The 21490-nt window shown below is 40.7% G+C and overlaps 1 protein-coding gene across 1 annotated transcript in view; it reads right to left on the bottom strand.

Moving 5' to 3' along the window:
• NCKAP5 (NCK-associated protein 5) overlaps positions 1–21490 on the bottom strand; it is a 372018-nt gene that overhangs the window by 312323 nt on the left and 38205 nt on the right. The gene's annotated exons all lie outside the window — the stretch shown is intronic.

The following is a 21490-nucleotide window of genomic DNA, read 5'->3' as shown; positions in this document are numbered from 1 at the left end:
CCTGCTGACTCTTGTTTACTATGACTTATTCATGGGAATTGTGCTTTAAATAGCTGAAGTCCATAGGATGTCAAAATCTGGAGCTTGGACTGGAATGCACACAGATCTTATTAATTAACAAGGCCTGGGAAAATAAATGGGACAGAGAAAATATATTTGGACTCTGGATTCAGCATGAGAACGGAGTCAGCACTCAGATTCAAAGCCAAATCATGCTAACATTCAAGTATGCGTGGCATGAGGTCCCTAGGTTATTGTAAGATTCCTACTCTTTCAGAAATCTCCTGATATTTCCTTCATTTCTAGCCAACTCAGAGCAACTGCCTTGATTTCTTTGTCTCTCTATTCGCTGGGTTTTAGACCCAGGGATTGGTATGCCAGTCCTGCAAATCTGAACCATTCACCTACACTGATCAGGCTCTCTTTGGGAAGAGTGTTACCAAGGAGAAGAGGTGCTATCGCAAGTTGTCTGCACATCACTAAGCGCTGTGCTTCTTTTGGAGCTAGGCATGAAGCAAGGACCGTGTCTCACGGTAAGTAGCTCTCGGCTACTTGAGCCCTTTTTTTCATATGAGAGGTAAAACTGAGCACACTGTCCACTTGCAGCAACGAAAAATGAGAAAGCCTCGAATCTGGTGTCTTGCCCCAGCTTCATCTTCAACTGCATTTTGTCCACTTGCACATGTCCTTCCTCCGGGTTAATGCTTATTGCAACATTTTTCAAGAACTGCCAAACAAATGAAGAGAGAATATCTTACACTCACGATACGGCTGGGCTCTGTTTGCAAAAGAAATGATTCTTCCTTCAACAAAAGCCGAAAGAAAATGTAACTGCTCATTGTACTGACCATCCTGCTAGGCATTCATGACTCTTCCCTGGAGAATGGGCTGATAATCTCTGGGCTTTTTAATCAGATTGCCAAAGTATTTGTACAGCTTTGATGCATGGGAACATATGTGGGAGCTCTGTGCATCACTCCCAGCGGACAATCCTCTATGTCCACACTTCTCCCAGTAATTTACCTTTCTGCATTTAGCTTGCGCTCTGGCAAAGAACATGCCTGAGAACATGCATTTCTGCTTCAAACTCTGCCTACAGATTTTCTTTCCTATTCTCAGCCATACCCAAAAATTTGAGGGGTACTTCTTTCCTTTGCTCTTCTACGTGAAGTTTTTGTTTAAAGAAAGTCGCTGTCCTTTTGAAAGCTTGAGGGCGCGTGAAAGCAATCTCTCTATATTAAGAATCCCCGGTGGGAAATCCATAGTTGCATTCCCTTCTGCATCAGCACCAGGAAAGCAGAAACATGAGGTCACCACAGCAGCGTAGAGCAGATAGAACCCGGTCAGACACTTGCCCCAAGAGGGCCAAATCCAACCCAGGTGATTGCAACGAACACTTTGACTGCAAAAGTTATATGAAGATTTGGATAGTATCTGGGAGTATTTTCCTTAGATCACATGCCTGCCTTTCCCCATGCCCATATATATTGTTGCATCTTTTGGGTTTAGTATTCTTTTATGTTCTTAATCATTCTTCGAAGTAGGTTGTTTGAATTGTATCACTAAATTTTTTTGTAGAAAAGATGCCATTCCATTATTTGCTATATATAATAATGTCAGTTCCTGGTATCGGATCGGATTCCTAGCCCCATTTTTCCTTTCTGAAAAACTATATTCAGTTTGGAAGCCTTTCCATGTGCAGAATTCCCTCCTGGATTAACGAGGCTGATGTCACCACTGTGCAATTCTGGGTTAAGCCGCAGTAACTCCCCTGATCTCAATAAAGCTGCAACAGCAGAAAACTCCCGTAACGCAACAGTGAGTCACACCCAGGCAGCTCTACATGTGGAAGGGTTCTGGATGTGTCTGAAGAGTAATCAACAAATGCTTTTCATTTTTTACCAAATGCTGGCTGCATTACACTGCGAAACATGGATTCAATATGCCAATGTACACTTAGAAAACTTATGCAAACAGAAGAACAAAGCTGATTTTGATATAAGTGATCTATACACATCAGCGACCCAAAACTATTTGAGATACCAAAGGTTATCATAAGGCAGCAAAATTGATTAAATTTTCCTAATGAGATGAAGTCACAGCGCACTAATCCTTAATCAAATAGTGTCCCATATGGCTTTCTTCTCAGTTTGGTACCTTGGCTATAGCACCATGGGACAGGCTCCAAGTTTTTTATCAAGCAACGTGCTTGCAATTTCTGCCTAAGAACAAAACAGGAATTCAGAGTTGCGCCCAGTGTTTGCAGAACCAGGCGACGTTGACTGTACATTAGTTTGCATATATTATGTTAGACTTTGCTCTTTCCATAACCATCTTATTTTCCTGTAACAATTCATACTGAGGGACTGCTAACAAAAAAGAGCGCAGGGAATTTCCCAGCTTTAGAAGCAGCAAACATCAAATTTAATGTGCCCAGCGTCGTTCTATTTAAAGCACTGGTAAATGAGCCAACAAACTACTGTCCGTGAGCATTACATCACATGTTGCCACGTTTCTCTGAGGCTACATAAAGCTGTAATATGTTCACTAATGAATTGCATGGTATGTTCAGGCCATATGGCACACCGGAATTGTACAGCAGTACAATGCTCTAGTTATGGGGGTACATAACAATCAATATCTGACATCTACATCATCACATGTTTATGAAATGTCTCCCAAGGAGACTACATGTTAAAATAAACAGTGAATATTTTATTGCTTGCTCTCTGGCGTGCTTGTTACAATTTGGTTTATATATTATTTGTTTATCAAATCATTTGTGCTAACAACCCAAAATGCCAACATACTTTTTATTTTCCTCTATGTCCTAATTTCACTGCTACTGTGGGAATAGAAAGAAGGTGATTGGCTCCTGTTATTTTGTTTCAAAAGTTCCAGCTGCTGACTAATTACCCTGTTGGAAAAGCAAACACGGCTGTTTCCCATATCTGCTCTACATATTCTTATTTCCAAATATGAAACTACAGGAATCCAAGGCAGTTAATATGTCAGGTTTTATTTACATAGCTCTTCAGTTATCATGTGGAGCAGCATCTCTGCCCAACCTTTTGGATTATAAAAGGATTTTGTTGAAAGATAAAATGCTAGGGAATGGGTTAAAGTATGTAAATAAATTTAAACAAACATATAAACAAAAAGCAGAACGCTTGGACTATCTCTGTGCATTATGGTAAATGAAGTCATAATCTCCTAATACCCCTGACAATGAGGTCTCTCCATTAGCTAATAGCCGGTTTTAAACACAGTCTTATAATAATTCTACCAACTAAATAAACATTTTAAAATGAACACACACATGTGCATAATCATTCTGATTTACAAGGCAGAAAATGTATAACATTATGTTTCGCTGCCTATTTTTCATTCATTAAATTTTGAACAGCGTAAGCCTGCATGCAACCGTGCGACCCACGATAAAAACACCCCCTCGAAGTTAAAGCGACTGTGAGTTATCCACCCGCCTTCCTCCCAGGGTGCTGTTCCTACGGGAGCCGCCTTTCTGGGCGAGCAGACCTACCTTTATCAACTGCAGAAATGATAAGCCACGCAGGTCATTATACTGGGCTGGATCATTCGGGTTCCCGCAGCCATTCATTCTGGGTATGAAAATCCTGGATGTGCTCAATCAGAAAAGGGAGAGCGTGCTTTGCTCTTCAGCCCGAACGCTGCTGCTCTTCCGCTTCTTGTCAATATTTAACTAGTTTGTCAAGTTGGATTATATCGCCTGTCCTAAATCCTACTCCTTTAATTCCCACTAAGTGGGTGTGCTTCCAACGCAGCCGCTTAGTCAAATATTGATAGCTTATCAAAGTCATTCGTTTGACCTGAAAGGTTTCTTCCTGAGCACATTATCATATATAGGTGATACAGTCGCCAAACCAATGCGCCAGAGAAACCAACGTGGTAAACAAGCAGCCATGATTTCTGTGTTCCATAGCATCACGCGCAGCAAACAAGCGCTCTGTTGGATTTGCAGCATTTCTTGAGGATTATTTGCCACAGAATGAAGACTATATAAAAACATCATTCACGGTAATTGGAGAAATTCCAATATACGCATAGAGATTAGTATAAAATAACCTATTTTTTCAGACTTTTTTTTTAAAGGAGGCTGAAGGAATTGCTCCGGCGGGTATGATCTAACCCTCAGACGTGGCCTGCAGCCGCCCTCTCCCTGCAACTACCCCACCACAACCACAGCTATTTCTGCTGACTCCAAACAACCCATTTCTGCTTGACCCGCCGAAGATGCAACTACACACTACGGTGAACAGGCTCGTAGGAATTCATTTTTTCTTCCACTTATGTACATTTATTTGCAGGCTAAGCGTGTCTCAGGCACAGGCAATTTGCCCACATCGTCCTCAATGGAACAAAATTTTGCTTTCCAAATATAAAGGCACTAGTAGTATCAAGCAGCAAAAACAATGATGCAAAGCCCATATGCTGTTTCAAGCTACAGTAGTTAACATTAAAAAGTCAATTATCACCAGCCCAGTGCAATATTTTGTCTCAGGAGGTAGAATTTTTAAAAGAAATGTTACAATGTCTCAGTTATTTTTAGGGAAAGGAAATGCTGACTTTGAACAACGAACTTTGCTTATTACAAAAAGGGTCAGGATGCAAAAAGGCTATGACTTTTAGAATAATACATACAAATATTCCTCACAGAGCTCTTCTTCCCTGTCCTCCCTCTAAGCTTTGTCACTAAAAAAAAGGGATATTTGGAGCCAAAAAGCTTAGTCCAACCAAGTCATGGGAGAAATGAGATTCACGCTGCTTGCACGGAGCAGTGAAGGTACAAGAAGGTGCAGTCTGCCTAGTTCTGTTCCCCAGCTTAACTTCTGGAAGTTTGTGGCTGCTGGGCAGTTTCCTATGTCTTTGATAATACAGAATGTTTACATCCCTGTAAAGTTATTTAAAGTTATCTAGTCGTTATTAATAACTAAAGGTCTGAAAATGTCTATCTACACATGGATGTACATGTTGAATTCTCATAATAAGTTATCAGATCAAGATCATTATCACTGTGCCTGATCCAAAGGCCGTTAAAGCAACTGTAAGGTATTCCTGCTCATTCTCCAGCCTTTGGGCTGGGCCAGGCTTCACCCACACCCCTACACTGGAGGCATTCAGGATGGCTTACTTCCATTCCCATACCTCCGGCTCCAAGATAACAAACTTGCCATGTCCAAAAACATCACAAGATGGTTCAGGGTTGGTGTATAGGGTCTTGTCCATCATGACATGATTTCAGAACACATTGTTCAGCCTGGAGAAGAGAAGGCTCCAGGGAGACCTTATAGCAGCCTCCCAGTACTTAAAGGGTGCCTAGAGGAAAGATGGGGAGGGACTCTGTCAGGGAGCATAGTGATAGGACAAGGGGTAGTGGTTTTAAACTGAAAGAGGACAGATTTAGATTAGATATTAGGAAAAAAATCTTTACTCTGAGAGTGGTGAGACATTGGAACAGGTTGCCCAGGGAAGCTCTGGATGCCCCATCCCTGGAGGTGTTCAAGGCCAGGCTGGATGGGGCTTTGAGCAACCTGGGCTGGTGGGAGGTGTCCCTGCCCATGGCAGGGGGGGTGGAACTTGATGATCTTTAAGGTCCCTTCCAACCCAAACCATTCTACGATGATTCTGTGATGATGAAAAACAGGTAGAAGCTCACATCCCCTGTTCAGATGGGCACTAATCTTCAGGTTACAGTTATCAGCCAGTGAAATTGTATATGCAATATAAATGGTTATTCTAGATATAAAAGGACCTATATACAATCATTGAACAACTTAATTCCCCACCCCCTTTCCCGGTGCTTCTCTGAAACCCACAGCCTGCACTGAAAGAGATGCTGAGCCTCAAACAGTCAAAAGCAATTTTGTAGTTCTAAATCCAAAGCACGCACAATTGGTCTCTGAAACTAGTGGAACAAATGCTACTCTCTTGCAGCAAGATATTTTTGCCTTTGATAAATATCAACTGACGTGCAATAGTCATAGCCAAAGCAGCTGACCCATATTTCATAACTAGTGGAGCTCTGCAATGGGGAAGTTTTCTTCACTATCATTAGAAGCACTCAGCTGCTGGGGGCTGTGAGCCGGATCCCGGTGCAAAACTCCTTCTCACATCACCCAGTACGAGATCACAGCACATGGCCTTGACAGGAGGAAATGCATTGGAGCTCACTTGATAGAAGATTTTAATGTGGTTCTTTACATAATTTTAAAAGTTTAAAAAGGTTAAAAAAGGAAAAAGTGGAGACATTCCAGTTATGTCTTATTAAATGTTATTTTTTACTGGGAAACTCTGTGGACACATCACTATCAGCACATATAATCACGGGGGGGAAAGCCGATATGGGGGAGGGGGGAGTTTTGTCACAAGGATATTGTGTGATAGAGCTCACTTACCTGCTGGGATTACAAGATAACATACATCAATTTCATCATCTTCAGTGTAATTGAATTCCTATTTTCCAAAAACTGTCACTGAATGTAACTTTAGTGAAAATTATTTAATGCCTGAAATTCTGCAGATCTGAACAAGAATGCTAGAAATCAAGAAGTCTTTAGAGAAGACTACATTCTTGAGCCTAGAATGTTTTTTTATAATGGAGCTGAAACACTGCTAATGTTTTCAGGGTTGTTTTGAAGTTTGGGTGTTTTCTGGGGTTTTTTTTTGGCAAATAAATAATTAGATTCACAGTTCACAAACAAAAAGAGGAGTGCAGAAAACCTGAAAACAGTCAAATTCCACCTAATATTTTAAGTAATATAAAATACCGTGAACCTCAGAAGAAAACACTGCAAGTCTGGTACAGGAAAATCTTTGTTTACTTAATGCAGTTCTGACTCCTTATTAATTATTTATTTATTTAAGTACTGCGTGAACTTCCCCAGCCAAGCTGTTCAGGTTGCCAACATGAATAGCTTTCCACATCTGCTGCCAACTGATGTCTCCCCTTACGGTATTCAGAGCTAAAGACCAAAAAATTCAGAATTAGCTCTTTAATACATGGGTCTGTGGAGCAGTTCAGCCCAGTATAAAGCAGCTGTTTCAGCAGACATATGGCTTCTGGAAATGTCTCCAAACTTGCCTTTGCCACAGCATCCATGTCAAGGAATTACCTGCTGCTTCCATCGCAACTCCCCATTTTTGCATTCTTTAAATATACTGTAAGTGAAATAGGGACCTTGAAAGCTATATTTACGTTGTTCAACATTCTGTGTTGTTTGGGGAATGAGAGTAAATTCTGACCTTTAGATCTCACTGAAGATTTTTCATCCTTTTCTTGAAACCCATTAACACATGTTAATGGTTTCGCATGTGCATAGAGGCAACATTTCGTGGTACACACTGCAAGAAATGTAACTCACAGATTCACTCCTGCATCTTAAACATATCAGTTGAGGTCTTACATTTCTACAATGACTGCTGAGCCGATTCTGTCAAACTCCCATTGCCCCCAGTGGAAAGTCATCCAAAATGAAATGAAAAAAACCTGGACCATGTTCTGCGTTTGGGAGAAAAATGAACTGTCTTGGTATCTGCCACATTTGTGTGCCAGAAATTGTTGTGTGGGATTTTAAAAGGTGCTTACTTTTGGCCTCTGTTTCCAGTGAAATCAGTCAGTGATTAAACTTCCATTGACCCCAGTGGGAACAGATTTAAACTCACATTAAGCTTTTTAAAATCCAAGTAGGCAGGTTTTACGTATTGGACAACATACCTTTCCGAGCACTATTATAAACCTTTGTCTCCCATCAAATCTATTGGCAATGCATCTTTTGCAGTAGATGTTGGAAGAGACTGAATAAGTGCAATTGTTTTTTGATGTCACTTAAATAAATTGCATACAGTGCCACAGGCTGAATAAGAAGAGACAATTTTTGATAAGCTCATAATGTTTTTCTTTGTCTTAGAATGTGCTCATTAAACTTTGAACAGTGTAAACCCGGCAGCATCTGACACAACTGCCGTTCTAACACCGCCGTGTCTGCCCCATCACACAACAAACTGAACATGACTTTTTCATGAGAAACAATAAAAAACATTCATCAATTATTAACAATTTCTTTGCAGTATGTATGGTTGAAAAAACATATAAATAAAAAAAAAAACCTATATGTCTTCCTACATGTTACACACACACTAAATACTTTGGTTTTCTTACAGTAGGCCCAGCCACCCAAATACCTTGTTTAGAGCATTGTCTGACTTCTGGAGTTCACTATTTTAGGCACGAAGGAATTCAAGATCCTCACTGCTGTCCTACACACAGCTATGGCCTTGGGCTAAAAAATAAATACCTGCCTTGTACAGAATGCAGTAGGCAGTTTAGCATTTCCAGGAATAAAATAATACTTTCTCCATATCCTCTATTTTGATCTTTTCAGAAAAAAATCAGTTAGGCAAAAAAATCTCTGAAACATTAAATATTTTTGAATGCGGCAATGTCGATAAAACTGATGGCGCAGGCAGCGTGGAGAAGGTAATTAGTGCTGCAGCCCAGCGTTCCCTCGCATGAGTGGGAACACTCTGCCTGTGCAGCTTTCAGTGACCTGAAGGTCATTCTTCTGTATAAGGACATTTGTTACAAGGAGGTCACTAAGCTTTTTTTAAACCAACAGAGAAAACAAGGAAACTGCTTTTCTCCTCTGCCAACTTCTCTGCAGAGCAACACCACGTCCCTTCCAAACTTCTGCTGCCTTCTGCCCCGCACTACAGCCTGAACAGTGGACACTTCTTTTCTTCTTTGCTGTTCATTGCCTTTCATCAAGAAAGCATCTTAACTTTCTCGAGGTGGAGAAGACCGTCTTTCGACCTCACTCTTCTCAGTTTTTCTGTATTCACGGATGCCAAAGGAGACCAATAAGGAAATTGGTTGTTTCCTTTTCCCCCCATTCCCAGTCTCCCTGTTTCCCAAGAGCGGTCACAGCAGTGCATGTAAAAGCTTATCTCCTCAGTGCCTCACCCTATACATCCTATACTTCCCTTATCTCATCCAAGAGATAGCACCTCAGCTAGTACAGTAAGAATTAGCTCATTTTGGGGTTTTCTAGTGGATCTGAGGTGAGTGTGTCACCCAAGAGCTACAAACACTGTTTCCCATGGCATCCATATATCGAAAGGCTGGAAAATCTAACATCCAAATACTGGCCAGCCAAACTTGGCTTAATGCAAGATTAAAAGAGATCACAGCCCAGGGAAGGATGGCTGGAGGCCATAAATGCAAATAGCTGTGCGATTAACAACATGTTATACCCATAAAATTTAAATCAAACGTTAGTCAGCTGAAGGTCATTAAAGAAAGACAGTCCCTTAGTTCTCCTTTACTCTGCTTTGAAAGGCTGATACTCGCCCGTGGGAGGTACGGTGGACTAAGAGGAAAACCACACAGTTTTAAAAAGAATTTGTTTCTAAAAAAAAGAAAATGGATTTTCTGAATATTATGGTGAGTATAATCTCTGCAAGGAGAGCAGCAATAAACCATAAATTACCAGGAACAACAAAAACAATCCTTGTTCACTGGAGTGACTATTGTCAATACATATCACCCAGTGTCCAGAGAGAGCACTCGCAGCACAAACGTTATGAAAAAAGCCAAACTTTCTAGAGTGCTCTGGATACTTTGCCAGCTTTTGTAAGCAGAGCTCAAGAAATGTGAAACTACTTACTGTCAAACAGCTGCCTGCTGCCTGTGAATAGTCACCTTTTACAAGAGCCAGAGAGGACCTGAATGTTGCTTCTGCAAGACTTTAACTCTGAGCTCCTCAAAGCAGCGGCGGAGGCTTTGCATACCTCAGTGCAGGTACCATCAGCTGTGCAACACATCGGGTCACCGTAGTATGAAATAACTTGTGAATAAACAGGTTCTGCTTAATTTGACCCCTGTTACCTGGATGAATCAAACCATGCTCGCTGGCAGTACAAATACCAGCCTTTTTTTCAGCTCTGCTGCTGGACTGAGTAGAAATTCGCTGGATTTAAATCAAATGGAGAAAAAGACTTTCGATCCTTGATGAAAATGCCTAAGTCCAAGGTATGTCTCTTGTATATGTAGTAAGACAGAAGATTATAAACATTTAACTCATAAGTTCGTTTAAGAATTACAGGGTAGTGAAACAAACTCAGGGAAGTTGAACCTTTTGGTCAGAGTTGCACATCACCAGGGTAGCTACAGGAAGTGAAATGCTGATGTGCACTTGAATAGCAGGAGGACAAATTAGCTTCTTCGGAATGTGTTTCAGCTTGTGACTCTTTCAAACTTTATCAAGGGATTAATTTTCCTTAGTGGCCACCAAGCAATAGGAAAGATCAGTAAAAGTCCAAAACTGGCCAGCGGAGAAGCATCTATCACACCTGACCCAGGATTTGATGGCAGAATGTGTGAATAAGACGAAGACCAATGAACCTTTACACTGAAATTACCACATTAAGTACATTCACATAAACACTGATTTAAGTATCATTACAGTAGTTTATATATTTATGAACATATTACTATTGCACTATCTTCCTTGGTTTCTTTGTAAAGTTAAAAGGAAAACAAAATCATTTTGGTCTTCGTCTGGGAAGTTTTTCCGATGCTGACTTTATTTATTTGTTTATTGCCAAGTAGAAGCCTTAAGGATGTGTAAAGTATCTGTTGTGACACACAGGCCTTTCTTACTAGATCAAATCTAGGTCTCCATAGATAGCAGATAATAGCACAAAAGGGGAAGTGTGAGATGAACTCACACTAGAATTAGAAAAAGAAAGGATTTAAAGCTGAAGGATTTGAGGGAAAACATTCATTATGATACACTTCACATTCACTATTAGGCTGCCCTTGGGAGGGAGAGAATCAAGAAGCTGTAAAACAGGGTTTAAAATGGGCTTCCCGGGAATTGAGGAACCAGTAGACCTCCATTAGACAGACTTTTGACAGGTCTCTAAGTTAGGATATCCTATATATAAAAATAAATACGGCTCTAGCTGACAGAGTATTGTTTCTATGGCAGCGTAGATCAAGACCAGTCAGAACTCTTTGAAGACTTTGAAACCAAACTATTTTCTAAAACCACAGTAAGCATACGGTACAGATACAGCATTATTTGTAGTTTGGAGCTGGTTAGTGACAGCTGCCTTCTTTCTTGAAGGCCACGCTCCCGGGGCTGGGCAGGACGTACGGGCTGCTCTCTGTTCGCTCTCCTGGGGAGGCGTGGGAGGATCTGGGACTCTTAGTACTCAGCAAATGCAAAACTATCCATCCACAACCCAAAAGGTCTGAGCAAGGCAAACACGAAAAATCTCAAATATATGTTTTCATTCTCCTGTTTTGTAAATCAGTTTTATCATTTTTGGTATGGTCACGTGAACTATTGTTTTCCCTCATTCTGACCATGCAGATATAGAGTAGAAAACTGATGAACCTATTCAATTCTGCTCAATTTAAACCCCTTTTTCTCAGTTAATTCAGCTTCTGTCATTCTCTTCCCTTTGGGGAAGACTCTACTCTGATTTTTTGCAAATCTCTGGAGAACATTTGCAGCAGGACAGCTTCCACCAGTAAAGAAATGGGTGTGGAAATACTGCTCTGTAAAGGCAAAGAAAAGGGCTGATTTGAAAGTGATTAAAGACTGAGAGCTAGAGGAGCTTTGAGGATGGAATACATTGTTTTACACAACAAAAAGTTCCTAGTTCGGGGTCTCTTGTTGCTTTACCAGATTACAAAGGGTTTTACCAATGGGAAACAAAAGCAGAAGGGGCGAGTTGAGCTCAGGGCAGTGGTTTTAAATGAGGCTGTATTGTCTTAATCTCTCGTTTCTAGAAGAAAATCCAGCAGAAGAGAGATAAATCCATGGCTATGAAAATATATGCATTATAATAGTATTGATAAAGTATATATTTTGGAATGCCCTTAGCAAGTTTAATACGAACTGACTGAATTTAATAAAGGAAATACTTGCTTTCTTGTTGATCATTTGTGTATGGATCTGCATCCTCTGCTTTCCACATTTCAGGCTCAGAAGCTAAGCAGAAACACCAATTTCTCCACTGCGTGTTTTTTAAACAGCAGGTTATTTACACCACCCAAGTTAAACAGCAGAACGCAGCCACGTAAGGCAAAGCTTGATAATGCACCATCTTCCCCAGTCAGTCCTACCAGTAACTAATAAATCCGTAAGAGTAGACATAGTACCTTAGGTCAGACGCAAACCGTTGATTCTCGCAGCAGCCAGGTCGCTGGTAGGTAGCCCATAGAACTGCAAATACCCACTCTTACTCTAGGTCACTGAACACCTACAAGGTGGAAGGGGGTTGTGGGAGGGAACGGGAATTGAGCAGGACGTTTCAAGAGCAGTGAGAAACAGGGATTCAGTTCACTGGCTGCCTCCTGGACTCTGAGTCATACAAATCTCAGCTTCAGGAGCATCCTCTGAGTTCAGCAAAAACATTTCATTACATTCACAAGTTGTCAGGATGGTAACACAGGGTTCAAATAGGGAGATTTGTTTGTAAGTAAATTCTTCTCCCGCTACTACAGCTGTGTCAAGCCTTATGCCAACTGGCACTTGAAGCTGTTCTGCTGCCAAAATTTGCTGTCTCCAAAGAAAATGGGAATGAGCCAACGTCCTGTGGATCTCAACTGTAAGTAGCCATCTAAGACAGAATGTAAAATGAGCTTGCAGAAGAGACTGGCGATAGGAACAGCCAACTCTGAGATACAGAAAGAGTGAGAAAGAGAGGGAGGTTATGTATATTGGGTAAACAGTGTTCATTTTTGTCTCCTGACTAATATTTAGGATCAGATTCTCCACTGGGATAAATTAGAGCATCTTTAGCCCTATGTTTGCAAAAATCTTGACATCACTGTATAAACCATATTATTTGAGATGATAAATCTGGGATCTGTTTTCTTTGCCTTATAGTTTAAAGGCCTCTAGGCTATTGTTTTCAAGGCTCTCTCCAACATCATACAGGCAAGACACTTAGTCACACTTCATCTTCGTGCAAATGGAGACTGCATACAGTTCCCCCAGTCTGGGTTTCAGGGAATGAAAGAAAAACCTGGAACTGAACACCACAAGGCAAATAACAGAACCATGAGAGCTAATGGCTGCAAAATCTGTCCAGCTCACATCAGTGGAAGTATGTGATTTTGTGCCAGCTGAGGACCGAGCCCTCAGTCTAAATATTGACTCAGTATTTGGTCTCATGGACTAAACAAGAAGTTTCATGAGGCATTTCCCAACCCAGTTGAGTTTGGAAAGCCCAAAAGCCTCCACTTCAGCCTTTATGTGGTCAAAGTTGAGAGGACTATTTGAGTTTGCTCCTGAATACAGTCAAGAGATTTTTCAGCTGCTTTAAGATTTGGGTTTTATATATGCTTGCTGCAGCACCTACAATCTAATAAGCATTCTCCACAAATACAAGGAAAAAAATAATTCCCACCCCTGTAGTCATACTTAAATCTGGACAAAATATTTAAGAATTATTTTTCCCCTCAAAACCCAAGTGATTTATCTGACTCAGGAAAAGGAAATCAATCTTAACTGCTGTCCCTGAAGTGAAAATTATCTTCTACCCTACTGAGAGCTTTGTGTTTTATTTGGCCAACTAAGTATGTTCTATAGGAACTTAGGAAAAAAGGCAAATTACAAGCATTTGAACATTTATCAAATTCTTCCAAAAATATAGCAATAATTGAAAGTTATATTTTTTAAACATTAAAGTGGTAAAAGGATTTTTCTGTAACCAAGGAGAAGGCATCAAATATCATCTTCTGCATTAGATGTGTAAGTTCAATCTTATCCCAGGATGACAAGCAGAGGAGAGTACATATTTTTGCTTGAGAATTTCATTTCTTTGATCCATTTTCATCTCTACAGCTGCTAGAAATCTGAATTTTCTTTGACACTTGCTCACTCTTGAGCCTGATCCTCCATTCTCAGCATACTAACTGTACTGCAAATTTTGGAAAAGGAATGAATCTTTATCCTGAGCAATTGCCTGTTTTTCTCTGATACTGAGTTTGTTGGCTCTGAATTTCTATAAACTGCTTTTCTAGATTGGACTCTGTTTTTTTACAGGCTCTGTCAGTGATACGCTGATTCACATACTCTGAAGTAGATTTCATCAATGTACCATCTTCTGTCCTCATCCTATTTTGGTAGCCAACGTAACCAAGGCAAAAGGGTTTAGTTAATTACTTGCTTCCTTAAAGGGTTAATGGAAGATTATAGAAAGAGGACAGGTACATTATTGTTAGCTATAATACCACTGCCTCACTCAAAGGTCATCAAAACCTCTTTCAGATCCAAGTTCCTTAGTGAGAATTTACACTGTGCCATATCCTAAGGAGTATAGACTGGGATCACGAGTCCTCGGGGCTCAGAAAAGAAAAACACCTCTTTTCACCTGTAACCTTTTTTTTGTTGCTGTTTTCCTTGAATGCTTAACTCTGGCCTTAAGTGCTCTTGTGCACCACACTCCAGCCTCCATTTACAAAGGGGTTATCCCACCAAAGGGACAAAAGCTACATTACCCCAGCTTTGAGAGCAGCCACACATGCTGGGAATTTTTTCCAATAGAAAATACAAATGCTTTTTGCTACTCATATTTTCAATTTGCCACATCTGGCTAAGATGGGATCCCTTCTGCTCACCTAGCAATGACAACAGGGAAAGCAAGTGCACGTCTGTGCCCCACTCACTGCCCGGCTTCCTGACGCGGCGTAATGGACATCGCCAGTGGGGACACGCTCGGGTGAGTGCCATCTGTGCTGAGGGCAATTGCCTACATACAAATGGATGGGGCAAAATGCACCTCGTGAAGAGGAGAAGAAAATTTTATCTGTTTTGAAAGGCTATCAAGGATTTCAATAAAGGGCAACAGATGCATTGCTTTTGAACAGCTCATAAACCCCCCTGTTACCATTCTGGGGAAATAAAGCTCTACTTAACAGTCTCTGCTCTTTCTTGTAGTGATGGGTGGAATTTCTCTCTGATGGCTTTTCACTGAAAACAAGTCATCATTTATATCCCAAGAAATACTAGGATAATGAAAAGTGCCATACACGGCACAGATGCTTCCCCCAATTTCTTTTTGGAAGCTTATTCATTATCAGGATTTTCTGAGAGGTCTGTTAATCAGAATCTGCTTAAATAATCTATGAATGTGTGATAAAGCTCGTTATTTTCAGAGATTGGAAAAACAAGCCCATTCCTACCCCAAAGTCCTGGAAACCAGGCAATCCCATCACCACAGCAGCACAGTTGTTCAGCTAAATGAGTGTGTGAGAATCCCCAGTCTGTAAGTACGAGACACCTTTTCTCTATTTCTTATTGAATGATGCAAAGCAGCCATAATTGTTTACCAGGGATTCAGCTAAAGGTCTTTATTTTATAATATCTTTGTTCTTTTAAGCAACTTGTTTGCATTTGTCTTAGGACCCGTGCTACCTTCTAAGAAAAACACACAATCACAACAGATGCCTGGAGAAGACCCACATCACAAGAAAAGGCTGAAGTCTGCTTAGGAAAAGGGATCAGACGGGCACACCCTTAAAATAAATAGAAAAAATTGGCAGCCTTCGCCTGATCCCCTGCTTTCCCACAGCTCCTCCTGCCCCTGAGCCCATGCTCAGCCACCGCAGGGGAAGGAGCAGCTTTACAGGACCATCGCCACCTTTCCCTCTCCACCCAGATCCAGGTGGGGACAGGAGATGTCCCACACGCAGCTGCTCAGAGATGTAATTCATAGACTCCTGAACCAGTTTGAAAGAATACAGTCCAATAGTTTCATAGGGAGCTTAGTTGGAGGAAGCCCACAGGGCTCATTCACTTAGGGGGAAGAGAAAGAAAAAAGAGCAAGACTTCCTTCTGCAATGCAAGTATTTACACAGGCAGATCAGAAATCCTGTGGTTTTAGCTGATCAGTCAAGGGGAATGACTTGGTAAGGCCAGAACAAAAAACAACACTTGGGAAGAGCCTAATTTCATTGTCTGACGGTTTCTCCGCTGAGTTTAACCAGCCCTGCCCTCTGCTTCTTTAGGCAGCTTTTCTTTGTAACAAAAGACTTTCACACTCCAACATACATGAGAGAGACAATTTTCAGGCGCACTGACGTGATGCAGGCTTGGCGCAGGCTGAATGTCATTAGGTTCTGGTCAGTGGTCTGTTGGCAAACACCAGCTTCCCAGCCACTGATTAATTCGTCTTTAGCTAGCACAGTGACATCCAAAATCAACACACTTCACACTGGGGAAGGGGGATATTTGGAGGTTAGAAAATGATCTTTTATCATTTTTAGAAAATCCTACGGTACACTGCTGGATGCCACAAATACCCAGAATATGTATCCCAAAGTGAGGTGCCGCAGGAAAGCACAGTTCTTTCTGTAGAGTACCAACAAATGTATAGAGAGTAATTCACCCTATTTTTAGGTTTGTCAGACATTCATCTCTCACTTTTCTCTATCCCTATCTCTGCTGGCACCACTTCCTGAGCTTTACTAATTAGTGCTTTGAGCCATACACATGGCTATATAAATATAGATTAGATATAAAGACCTTGTGTTTCTGAGTTTTAAGAATATGCCTAAAAATAGACAGTAATTGTGTCTAATATGGAGCACTGTTCTCCATATTTCCTTCCTTGCCTACATTTTGTGAGTACAGTATAAACAATGATTTTACCATCATAAATAATTCAAGTCCTTCCACAAGATATCAGTAATGTCAATCAGACATATTTCTTCCCATCAATGAGAATTTCCTGTTTTCTACTACACTTTGGGAAAAACACTCTGAGCCTTGATGCGTAAGGAATTTTAAAAAAGGGTCTTTTGTTTCTCATTTATGGCATTCAGAGTTCACCTGGTACACTGTGAGCCCAGATTCACATGTTTAGCGCTTCCTGAAGTTTGTATCCTCATTTCAAAGTGCCGTCCTGCAATTCATGCAGGGCTGGCCGACCTATGGCCCTTGTTATGAAAGCACCATAATGCAAGTTTATTGGGCCCATAAGTGACATATGTCCTCACATCACTGGCCCTGAAAAATATGTAACCCATATGAACTAAAACCCTGAGCCATTTTCAATAATATTTGCTCAGTTTTAAAAGGTGATTAGAAGGTGAGCAAAGGTTGAGGGAGAACTTTATGCAATGGATACGAGTAACACAGCACAGATGTAACGTTTCTGGTGAGTGATCCACCAGGTTTTACAAACATTAATTAAGCCTCACATTTTCCATATGAGGTAGGTAAACACTGTCACTCCCTTGCTCTCAGATCTGTAAAACAAGGCCAGTAAGAGACTTGTGACTCATAAGACATCAGAAGAGCCAAGAGCAAAATTAAAAAAGACGTAGCAGCCAGGCCACATTCTAACAACTTCAATTAATTCAGTCAGTGATGGGATCCTGTGCTCTACTCATGCAGGGTCAGGTCCCGTTTCCCTTGCCAATGACAGCAGAGTCCTGGCTGTACTCGACTTCCAGTTTTGCATAACTATAAATAATCTGCTACATCTCATTCTTCCAGAGCCCAGTCATCTATAATTTCCAACATGACTTCTTTCCTCCTCCTCCTCTACTCCGCTGCTTTGATGCTTAACCCCTCGGTTCTTTTCTTTACAGCATGGTGTTATGAGAAACCTCTGTAGAAAGGGAAGCTGTGAACCAAATGATGAACGTATTCAGCGCAGAATCCACAGCTGTGAGAAATTCAATGTTAACAAAAGCCAGCAGGAAAGTGTTTAAATTCTGCCTTCTGTCCTCAGACCTGAATATCAGCAGGGTGTAAGTGGTTCACGGACATTGTACCTCTCATCTTCCCCATGGGATGAATTTCACTTAAACACCACAGGCATATCTCACAGCTTTGGTCTCCATTCCTACCTATTTTCGGTTCTGAGATATATCCAACAGAAACTATATTTAATAAAAAATCATAAAGTACACTTGCGCTACCTTTCAAAAACAGCTGTGTACCTGTAAATCCGAAGTGCTGCACCAGGCATGTGGAATCAGAGATGCCACAAGACTCAAGATGAATACATACACAAAAGAAGAAGCAAGTTCATGTACCACAACTCAAAATTTTCTATACCACTGGGCTTTATATATTATATAAAATAGATAACCAAATTTTCTCTTTCTGTAGTTGGTCAAATATGTTCAAAACTCTGTCCACAAGAGGACTTTGGAAATGACTGCAGTAGCAAGTTGCTTAGGACAGAAGTTTCAACTAAGAGGTGCAGGTTCATAATCAGAATTATTGTAAGGGTAATTGCATATCCAACTATTTAATCTGAGGTCACATTTGCCTAAGTTATTAAGAAAAACATATTTTATTATTTTTAACTCTTTGAGCCAACAATCCTGCAGGAAAGAACTCCACTCTGTTCTCTTTCAAACACTAACAAAACAATTGCCGGAAAATTTTTAACTGAAGCATTTGTCCTTGATGCAAACACATTTATATTTGTCAGCTCTGAAATCAGATTCATTGTGCTGGTAATCAAAAGAATCAAAATGATGGTGGAAAATGGTGATGAAATAGATATGAATCGTTTACCTCAGTATCAGGAGGCTATGATCAACTCTAGAAGCACCACTGCCTTACTTTCACAACCAGACGCATTAAAATTAGCAGTGTTTGTGTCATTTTTTGAAATATTGCATTAATATCTACAGTCCAGCATGGAGTGCCCATTTGATTCTACTTGAATTCAGTGTGTACTGCTGAGGGCAAAAGAGGGTCAAGTCACCTCTTGACCTGCACATGAAAGTCCTGCATCATTAATGAGATGAAAAAGGAAGGGCCACATTTAGGCAGGTGATCCAGCAGAGTAAGTCTCCTGAGCTGGAACCATGTAGTTAATTTCACTGCATCAATATTTCAAATGCATCAGGTTCAGAGGAAAATACACTTGCCAAAAACAACAACAGATTGGCTTAAAATCAAAACCTGTAACCTGCAACGTATTAAGTGCCAACGTTCTTGAAATGCTTCCTGGTTTTATGAATATAACCTGCAATTCAAGTGCTATCAGATAACCAGGATAAGAAGACCTTTAAAAAATAAAGGTATAAAATGCAGCATACCAGACGGATTGTGGCTTAAGAACATAAATAAATACAGAGTCAAGCCATTGCTCATAAAGTATCATCTCAATAATCTGAGTGAATGACCTAGACAAAGCGATGGCTTGTATGTGGTGGTAGATACGCTGCTATTTTAAAAGCTCACAGGCTCCTTTAAGACTGACAGCGTTGGAAATCCTGAGCTATACCATGCCAAACAGGGTTCAGTTCATTCAGATGTAACATGCTCTGGGATCTGAAGAGGTGTGTTCAGTCTTTCAGTACAGCGCTAACTTGTTTTCTCAGTTGAATATTCACTGAATATTACATTTTACTCAGGTTCTTCTTGTAGTGGCGTGACAGCACATTGCAGCTGCCTGCCACTGTCAGCATCTCATTTCTCCAGGCAGTGGGGCCAGAAATTCATTTCAACACCCTGAGAAAAAAAATAATAGAAATCATAAGACCTGGAATGCTGGAGATAGCCCATGCTTGGGACCAAAGTGTGGTTTGGACAAAAATGATGAACTGAGGAGACAGCACTGGAACTGATAATTTGAGTAAGCCTTATCACTTATCACAGTTTGATAAGCGATATTTGAATGGGTCTTTCCCCCCGCTTTGTGTTCAAGCTTCCCCACTTTGCACAGAATACTTAATTAGCCAGAAAGATTTTCTTGTTCTGTAGCAGGAGATTTAGATTCCTATTCCTGTACCAGTGGACAGTCAATTATTTATACAAAGTAGAAGAGAGTCAACAGAAGGGACTGGGAATGCCCTGTGCAACATAATGACCTATCGCTTGGAGGCTACGATGCTCTCGATGCAGAGGACAGAACTGAACCTTAGAAAAGCAGGACAAAATCATCTCCTTCTCCCTGGATAATATATAGCCCTTTTGCTGCTTTTCTTTTTCTTTTTCTTTTTTTTTTTTTTCCTGAAATGAGAAGGAAAATTTGACCCAAATTCACAAGCAGTTTCCAGGCAACTGAACTTTACCAGAACATGTAATGAAGCTCTGAAATGCTATTTCCCATCCTGCTGTAAAAACTTAATGGACTGCAGTCGTACCACGAGGTAAACTAAGGACAGCCAGCTACTTCTGCAAGGCAGGGAGGAGGATGTTCTGTCACTGAGAAAACACTAAATACTTATCACCAGGATGTATTTTCATCTCTGCCAAAGGATAATGATCCAGATCTTGAAAGTAACGGGAATCCTTCCCCCCCACCATCAAGAATCTTGTTTCCATTTCTGCTGTATGAAATTACTATTAATTCCTTGTGCTATCTTAGGATCTAGAAGACCCACTTATTATCCAGAACCCTCTCTGGTTCGATGCTGTATAAGCTGTGGATTTTGGGGCAACAGAATAATCAGGGTTTACAGAATAGGAGACACCCTAACTTCTTTTTTTTTTTCAATACACAGGGCAGTAAATATGTGTTTTAAAGGCTTTTGAAGGAGAACAGTGAAGTATCTTTTGGCTATCGATGCAGCATTTTTCTGAAGCGTGAGGAAGACCTGGGAAGTAGTACGAATGCCTTTCAATACCCCTCCAAGCAGAGTGGGGAGTTGAGCTTTACACTAATGGCGGGTCAGAGAGCCAATTCAACTCTTCACAAGAGGCCTTGAGAGGTAAATTTTCTTAAAATGCATTTAGGAAAAGGCAAGTTCTTGAAGGACCACAAAGAGAGAGACAACCTGACTGAGTGAGCAGACCGGAAAATTAGTCTCTCCCTTTGACAGGCTTAAAATAACGGCGTTTACCTCTAACCTGGCTAGTAGATTCTATGATAACAGATAGCTGAAGAAAATCCAAATTTACCTCTATTGCACTCTCTGACCAGCTTAGAGAAAACTGTATTCCAGTCAAGTTCCCACATTTCACTCTCTCATATTGGGTGACCATCATCACATATGGCGACAGTCTGCTACGATGGCTCAGCCTGGAGCACTGACGAAGGTCCTCAGGACTTCCAGTGAGACTGCTCCTGTTGGACTCTCAGATTACTGACAAGTTCATGCTGAGATCGCCTTCTGGAGACAAGCCGTGCAGTTTTAGCACAAGGGTGAATGTCACAGGAGAAAGCAGAAGCCTGAAATCTTTTAATATCTTAAAATTTAACTAGTTTATTTAGTAACAGACTTCTATCCATTTCTAATTCTGGATAAAGCCATGTTAATTAGCCCTTCAGTTAAACAATATGCCAAGTACTACCAGCTGTCATTTCCTTATTCTTCCTAGATATATGTGTATGAAGACAGATACTTAAGAGGATAATTGCACCCCAGCTCTTTGTTGATCGAAGAAATCCCCTGTTTGAGCATGTGCTTCCTTCTTGCATTGAGAAATCCAACAGGGCAGCTCATTGCAGAACTGGGTAGGAG

This window comes from Charadrius vociferus, unplaced genomic scaffold (assembly GCF_000708025.1).
Source record: "Charadrius vociferus isolate BGI_N301 unplaced genomic scaffold, ASM70802v2 scaffold862, whole genome shotgun sequence".
NCBI classification, from domain to species: domain Eukaryota; kingdom Metazoa; phylum Chordata; class Aves; order Charadriiformes; family Charadriidae; genus Charadrius; species Charadrius vociferus.
The sequence above is the reverse complement of the archived record's forward strand: the minus strand, read 5'-3'. Positions and strand labels throughout refer to the sequence as shown.